Raw genomic sequence first — 8,771 nt, forward strand, 5'->3', positions numbered from 1 at the left:
GGAGGGAGAGGCTTCTGTTTGAGGAGAGACTTTTAAAAAACAACCTCAGTTAAGTCTGGAGAGGGGCGGGAGGAGCAAGGATGGAAGAGTGTGGGACAGGACTGTAGAGGAAAGAGTGAAAAGGGGGGTGGCATGACTGCCAAGCTGGTACTCACTGGAGCTTAGAGGCAGCAGTTTTAGGACAATGACAAGAGAGTTCTATTTAACACGTTCCATAAGTTTGCTGCCTGCTGTGTGCTCCCAAGAGGTGGCACAAGCTAAAAATATAAATAGATTCCTGGCCTATGAATGTATTGACTTACACTCCATGGAATACCTGATTTCTCATGATCGAACTCAACTACCTTAGTTTATAGCAGTATTAATCAAGAGTTTGCAAACTTTTTTTTTCCTGTAAAAGAGAAGGTAGTGAATATTTTTGGCTTTGTGGACAACTCTGTGACAATAACTCATTACAAACATCATAGTGCAAAGCAAACATGGACAATCAATATCAGCGAGCATGGCTGTGTTCTAGTAAGTTTGTTTACAAAAATAGGCATGAAGATGGTTTAGCCAGAAAATGCTCACTTACTGAGTCTTGTCCAGACTAATTTGTAGTGGGGTTGAATCATACAATTTAAAAGTGGGAGGTTTGGGGAGATAGGGATGTGGTTCAAATGGTAGGGTACATGCCTTGCATGTGTGAAAATCTGGGTTTGATCACCTGCATCATATGCACACCAGAATCACTGGGTATCATCCTGGATCAAAGAACTCCCAAGTAGAACCTCTCTAAAATCATTAGGAAGGGCTGGAGTATTAGTACAATGGGCAGGGCATTTGCCTTGCATATGGCTGAGCCAGGTTGTATCCCCAGCATCCACATGGTCCCCTGAGCTCCTCCAGAAGTAATTCCTATGTACTGTGCCAGGGCCCAAATGCAGCCTAAAAGTGAAAAATAAAGAAATAAAATAAATAAAGATAATAGGAACCCCTCCCCCCAAAATAAAGCCCCCTACCCAAAACCTGGGCAGCATTTTACTAGTAACACCCTCATTCCACCAAGCAAGAGAGTGGGATCTAGAGTTGTCAGATGATCCCCAAGATAATAGAGTTGAAGCCTAATAGGGGTTCTCAGAATTGTTTGATTGTCCTCAGGGAATATTTTTATTCTCTGGGAATAATGTTTTAGAGGATGGCAATGAAGGGGTCTCTGTAGCATGAAATCCTCTGACTTGACATTTCTGACTCTTGTATATTTATTTAAATGTAAATTTGTTTCACTGACTTTTCTTTAAAAATATTTCAAATATAGGATGACATTGGAAATAGGGCTTGCTTTAAGTAAACAGGGTCTATTTAAATATTTTTAGAATTCAAAACCAAAGAAACAGTGCTCTCTTTCCTCTGGCCTATTGCTCTCTCCACCCTACCCCCTCCCACCCCAGGGTTGAGAAAGAACAGAATTTGGATTTTGAACAGATTATGCAAGTGATGACCTCAGAGTGACAAACCTTGATGTATTGGGGTATCTACAAATAGAAGTTATATACCTTCCTTCCTAGGGCATCCTGTTGGGTCTTGGCCCTTGAAAACACCCACTCTCACTATTCAACAAAACCTTTCCTGGTAACTGTTTTCCATTTCTGTTGGTTAGAGCCAGATACTACTCAAATTAGTTGACACTTGGAGTCTTTGTGGGAAGATGCATGTGCACATGTGCACACAGACATGTGATTGTGTGTGTATACTTGCACAGGTAAGTGTGCGCAAGTCTGTGCAAATTGTATGCATAAGTATGTGTCAGTGTGCCTAGCCTACAGAGGGAGTCAGAGGAGTTTCAGTAGATAACTCAGAAGTGTATTAGATGCTAAGACATTTATGGTTTTTCTCTGAAACTCATGCAAGGCTCCTCGTGAAAGTAAGAGCCCACTTATTCAGTAACTCTCTGTAGGTCCAAAGTCTTAAGGCAAGACAGACATATCATTGCCCCATGTCTGGGATTTGTACCCTTGAGGTAATCTAGGTTATGCTGGGCCTCTGGACTTTCAGGTCTTCTTGGGAGGTTCAGTTTTGTCTTCTGTGAAGAGAACTGAACTATAATCTTTTTGACATCTTTGCCAAGTGGTTGCAGGTGAGTGAGATAGCAAAGGGGAGAAGAGAATGTGGGATATTTATGCTTGAAGGCCCCTCCTGGGCTTAAAGGGTCCCAATTGTGCAGACTTAGAGTGTTCATCAGCTAGGGCTTTAGTCCATGTGATGTGGGCATTCAAAATATCTGGAGACAGGAGAATGAATGAAGCTCAGGGTCTTGCTGAGTCCCAGCCATTTCCTGAACTCTTCCAACCCTGGACAGGTCTTGAGCCCAAGGCATCACCAGTCTTTCAGAGAACAACTCTCTGTGACAAATTGGGAGATTTCCACTTGTTTCTTAATCCCAAGAAGGGATGTAGCTACAGTTACTAAAAGGTGGTTAAAGTAGCCTGATTCCTGCAGAAAGAGGTTCATTCAAACATGGGCTGGAGAGCAGTATCCTGTATTCAGACCCCAATCCCAATTCATCTCAGAGCAGCCATAGGTCATTCACAGAAGGCTTCTAAGCTCTAGATCTCAGACTGGGAACACGTGGACTGACTCTCAGTAGGGTGTTTGTTTTCCCTTTTCATCTATTTATTCTCCCCTTAGAATGCCTAGGTTCAACATCCTCTCAAGCTCCCTGTGCAGATCTTAAGCTCAGTGATCAAGGACTTCAGCCCCCTGGAAGCTGTTAATTCATCTCTAAACCTATCATCTCCTCAGCACACTGCCTCTCTTCAGTGTTTTCCACACATTATTTTTATTCCAAGGATGATACATGGATAGGCAATACAAAATTGGAAGAACATAGAAAAATGGACACTTATAGAGATAACATAATAATAAGCATCACCAACATTTTTTTTGGAATTTGAATCATACCGACTGCAGGTTTTTTATTCAATTTGTTTGTTTGTTTGTTGTTATTGTGTACTTTTTGGTGCCAGAGATCAAGCCCATGGCTTCACACAGGGGCAGCCATGTGTTCTACTGTTGAGCCAAATCCTCAGCTCCAATTTGTTCTTTTCATTAATACTGTGAACACTTCTCAGATCACCAAATTGTCATTGAAGACATTTTTTTTCTTTTTCATTTTTGGGCAAACTCATCAGTGCTCAAGGATTATTTCTAACTCAATGCTGAGGATTGTTCTTGGAAGCTCTCAGAAAGACATCATACTGTAAGAGATCAACTCTGGAGTTCCTGTATGCGAAGTATGTGCACAGGCAGTCTGCTGAGCCAATTTTATCAAGGTGAACCTTTGTAAAAGTGAGCCATTATTTTGTATGTGTGATATGGACGCCCCATACTGTGAGTAATCATTTCCTTAGCATTGGATACTTACACTGTTTCTAAATGTTTGGTCTTATAAACAGCAGGGCAGTAAACATCACTAGAGGAAGGTCTTTACTACATTTGGATTGTTTCTTTGAGATCAATTTCTTGCAATAGACAAAATCAATAGAACCATTTTTAAGGCTGTTGGCCTTGAGAACTGTGCTGGTGTACAAGAAGGCTGTGTTGATGTCAAATGGGGAAGGCAATGTGCGTGTCCAATAGTGGGAGTGGGGTGGTGGTAGTATTTCTCAGGTCTGTACTGCCATTCTTAGTATGATGCATGTATATTACTTACATATGATGCCTAAATTTTTTTTATAATTTATTTATTTATTATTTATTAACATATGCCTCAGAGACCTGGACCCTACGAAAACAGGATGAGAACGCAATTCGGGTCTCTCAAAGAGGAATCGAAAGAACTATGCTTGGAATATCACGATTCACTCAAATGAGAGATAGAATCCGGAGTTCTGATCTTCGTCAACGCTCAAGAATCAGGGATGCTGTCTCATTTGCCAAGACATCAAAAATCAGATGGGCTGGACACATAATGAGGTTTACAGACAACCGCTGGACTAGAGCCATTACTGATTGGATTCCACGAGACATCAAAAGATCACGTGGACGCCCACCTATAAGATGGTCAGACTTCTTCATCAAGACCCTAAATGATCGGTTTGAGGCTCTACATATTCCTAAAACGAACAGATACCATTGGGCTATGCTAGCACGCAACCGGGATGAATGGAGACGTTACTGGCACCTGCTCGAATAAATCGATGAATAACGGGGATTAAGTGATAAGTGATTAAGTGATTTATTTATTGAATCACTGTGGGAAAAGTTACAAAGCTTTCAGGTTTAGGTCTCAGTCATGCAAATATCAAACACCTTTCCCCTTACCAATACTTATTTTTTACCACGAAGAACCCCAATAAAACCCCACCCCCACCCCTCCCAATGCCTGTGAGGCAGATGAATTCTAGTTGACACTCTATCTGCTTTGATTAGATTCATTGTTGCAATAAAAGATGCACCACTATTATTTAGAGTTTACCCCCTCCCCCCAAATCAGACATGCTGAGAAAGCATTGTGAAGTGATTCGCTTTCTACAGCTGGGTTCAAGAATTAAATGTTGGTTTTGGATTTCCGCTATTTTGCTAATTAACCCTGGAAGTATTTCTACTGAGAGTCAGATAATTAAGAGATTGGTTTCTGTGCTCTGGAGTCGTGGCCGTGCTGGAGAGCCGCTCGTGGGGGGCAACTGGTGGCCTTGGTAGGGCGTGAAGGACGAACCAGAACGCCCCCCTTCCCATGAGGTTTTTGTCGCCCCCACACCCCTGGCTCACACCTGCTCTCCACAAGGCTCCCATGTGGCCGCCATCTTCTTTCCAGAGAGGAGAGGGCGAATGGGGCAACACCCTTTCCCCTCCGGGCAGACATGATGGCCTGGATTAACGCATAGTCCGTTCACTTTTCTGCTCCAAGCTGCTGGGTTCTGCATTAAGTCCTTGTGCTTCTGGGGCTGTGGCCGTGCTGGAGAGCCGCTCGTGGGGGACAACTGGTGACCTTGGTAGGGCGTGAAGGACGGACCGGAAAGCCCCCCTTCCCATGAGGTTTTTGTCACCCCTGCACCCCTGGATGCCTAAATTTTTAAGGTACCTCTCAATTATCTGAATTTCATTCCTACTTCCTCTGAGCAACAAAAAGTTTCAAAACATTCTTCCAAAGATATTTTTTTTTTTGGTGGGGGAGATTCAGACATCCTCAAAGAGTCTAGAGGCCAATCTTGAGGATACTCAGGCCACCAGGGTGCAGAGGTCAAAGCTAGGGCATAAGCATGTGCAACCACTTTGATTCTGTAGTACTGGGCTCACCAACACTACCTGTTAGGGCTTTGGGGTCTCTTGGGCTAGTCAAAATCAGTCCTGATGATTAGAGCACATTCTAGCTTATAACTAGGGTCCTAAAAAAGTGAGCTATATATATTTATATATACTGATTTATAATAATGAAAACCTGAGACCCATAAAAGTGCTATAATACAACATCACTTCCATTAAAAATTGCTTAGATTCTACCAAAAAATAGAAGCCAGCATGTCAAATATGGCCTCACCTATATTTTTCTCCTTTATTTTTGAAACCTATACTATACTTCTATTAATACAACCTTAAATTGTTTTCATTTTCTGTTTCTGTTTTTGTAGCTTATTGGCAATTATAAATTGTGGCATGCTGATGTTCCAAGGTCTTAAAGATCTGGTTAATTAGAATCTCCTCCGTACTTATTTAGTTGATGGTTTGGACCCAGAATTTAAGACTTCAGTTTCTCTGATGGGTAACTAGTGCTGCTAACTGTCTAAACACCAGCAATGTTCATGGAAGAAGATCCTGGAGCCTTATGTGTCTATTCTATGACGCCTGATGGGCTCAGCTTGGGCCTTCTGGTCAACCTGTCTCTTTGCAGAGGTCAAGAGAAGGTCATGGGCTTGTTGGACCCAGGAAGCCTGGCGCCACCCTGACCGGCAAGTCCACTTAGGAGGGTTCTCAGGAGGCACTGGGATCTTGGCTTGAAACAACTCTGGTGAACAGTGAGGCTTATTTGTCTGAGAAGGACTCTTGAGTGATCCAGGACAAGTCCACCCAGTGAGTGGGGACTGTCTAGGAGCTCCTGAGCCCTGCAGCCATTTTACATGCCTGACTGAGCAACGCTGCCAGACTCAGAGGCAAGGCCTGAGTCTTTGCCCTTTGACATCTCTTCCAAGGGAGAACATGGTTCCTTTGTGAGTTTTCTCTAAGCTGCTCCCAGGCCCACTCTGCCCCCAGCACCAGCTATAATATGAATGGTGGGGGTGGGTGGCAGGTATGAAATTCCTAGTTCTTCCACAGGCCTCTGCACAGAAGCTTCCCCATGGCCTCCTAAATTCAGGGGCATGCCATCCAAAGGGAGGTGGGCTTGTACCCTTGGGCCCTCAGATGCTTCATTTCATGCTCTAGGTGACCCAAGCAGGGCCCTCAAAAATCACACAGACTTTGGTTATCCCAGAATCTCAATAATTGCTTGCAGGCAAACCACCTCCCTTCCATTTTCTAGTTCTTAGAAATTTGTTTCTATGTCTGGAGGGGAGCACTAGCGGTGATAACAGGAATGGGCACAGAAAACATAGAATCAAAAGGCGAAAATGCTGGAGTGATAGCACAGCGAGTAGGGTATTTGCCTTGCATGAGGCTGACCCAGTTTCGATTCCTTTGCCCCTCTTGGAGAGCCAGGCAAGCTACTGAGAGTATTGCACCCACATGGCAAAGCCTGGTAAGCTATCCATGACATATCTGATATGTCAAAAACAGTAACAAGGCTCACAATGGAGACATTACTGGTGCCCGTTTGAGCAAATCAATGAACAATGGGAGGACAGTGCTACAGTGCAGAAACAAATAAATGATGCATGATTAATATGGGGTGGGGTACACACATTGACCGAGTTCTGTAGGGCTGGTCAGGACCAGGAAAAGACGTGGGGATGTTGGGAAAGATGCTGACCAGAGGTCAGGGAACTCAAGCTCTCATCTGATACCTGGCCCAGCCCAGAATGGTTTGACTGCAGGCCCCAAGGCATTGTATCCAGTCAGAACTGGTCCAGGAAATGGAAGAACTTGCCTCCATGTGGCTCCAGGTTCTCAGGAAACAAACCTCTACACCCATGCTGTGCCCCGTGTGTGCCTGTCCACTCCCTGTCCCCAGGAACAACAAGTCCTTCCACCTCCCTCAACGCTCAATCAGTGTTTGCTTACTATGAGCAGGAATAATGCAACTCTTACTTAATTTCCAGCAGTTCCATTCAGCTCTCTCCCGTCAACCACATCTCATTTTTTATTGCAACCATAATTTGTTCTTTTGCAGGAGATAACGCAGAAAATATAAACATAAAAAGACTTCTTCCACTGCACAGTTTCCACAATGCATTCCCATAAAGTATTTCATTACAAACTCAAGCAGCTGGCTTCATGAAATATGGTCTCCAGGTAGGATCCAGTAGGAAGAAACCTGAGAGCTGAAGGGAGGAGTGTCATTCCATCCTCTCCATCATGGTCCCATTTCCCATTTTTCCCAGGCCAGCAGCTCCTGCACTTTGCCATATTAAAGTGAAATGTTTAGAAACGTACCCTTTCACTCCCCTCAAAATTCCCTTGGATTTCTCTCTCTCTCTCTCTCTCTCTCTCTCTCTCTCTCTCTCTCTCTCTCTCTCTCTCTCTCTCTCTCATACACACTGTTTTTTTTCTTTTTTGGTTACACCCAGCTATATACAGGGGTTACTCCTGGTTCTACACTCAGGAATTACTCTTGGCAGTGCTCACGGGACCATATGGGATGCTGGGAATTGAACCCGGGTTGGCCACATGCGAAGCAAACACCCTACCCATGGTACTGTCGCTCCAGCCCCCTCCCTTGGATTTCTTGAGTATTTCTCCTGTGATATGCTTCTGGAAACAGAATTCTACAATCTAAGAGCAGGAGGATTCTCGTTGCCACCATTTAGGCCAGTGTTTCTCAAAGTGTGTTCTCTGGGGCAGTAGCAACCCCATCAGGGAACTCATTAGAAATGCAGGCTCAAGCATCACTCCAGACCTGTGTCTCTCTGGTGAATGCTATATGAATGAATGTGTGTAGGTATGTGCAAATGTGTGTGTGCATGAGTGTGTGTGTGTGTGTGTGTGTGTGAGAGAGAGAGAGAGAGAGAGAGAGAGAGAGACAGAGAGAGAGAGAGAGAAGGAGAGAATTGAAGAAGAGGCCTAATCAGTTCCTGGCAAATGGAATGATCGTTATACCCACAGGCCAGGTCATTGTGGTGGTAAGTAGATGTGTGAAGAGGAAAGGTGTGAAGGGGGCTCAGTACATTCTGACTCTCCCTAAACAAGTGACTTCAGAATCTAATTTCTGACACCAAAAACAAGTGACTTTAGACTCTGATTTCCCAAGAGGTGGAAGAGGTAAAAGTATCCAGTCATCCTTATTTTAATCATCCAGGTGATGATTCTGATTCTGATATTCACTCGAGCTTGAGATGACTCATCTTGTCAACTTTCCCATTTCTAACTGAGGCCCAGAGCTGCCGGCGGCAGCGGCGGTGGTGGTGGTGGTGGTAGTGGTGGGGGGTGTCCATGTTTTTGGTCTCCCACACAGTCATCTGTGGAGCCTGTGTGAAGTTCCCACATTCCATCTTGCCTCTGTTGCTACCCCTACGCTCCTCTGCCAACCTTTGGGTATCCTCCTCCACAGAGCAGTTCACCAGTCGGCTTCCCACTCTGTATCTCAGAAAATGAGGTGGGGATAGTCAGAGTCACCAAAGGCACAAACGCTAGAGCTCTAG

Source organism: Sorex fumeus, unplaced genomic scaffold, assembly GCF_029834395.1.
Source record: "Sorex fumeus unplaced genomic scaffold, SorFum_2.1 ptg000006l, whole genome shotgun sequence".
Lineage (NCBI taxonomy): Eukaryota > Metazoa > Chordata > Mammalia > Eulipotyphla > Soricidae > Sorex > Sorex fumeus.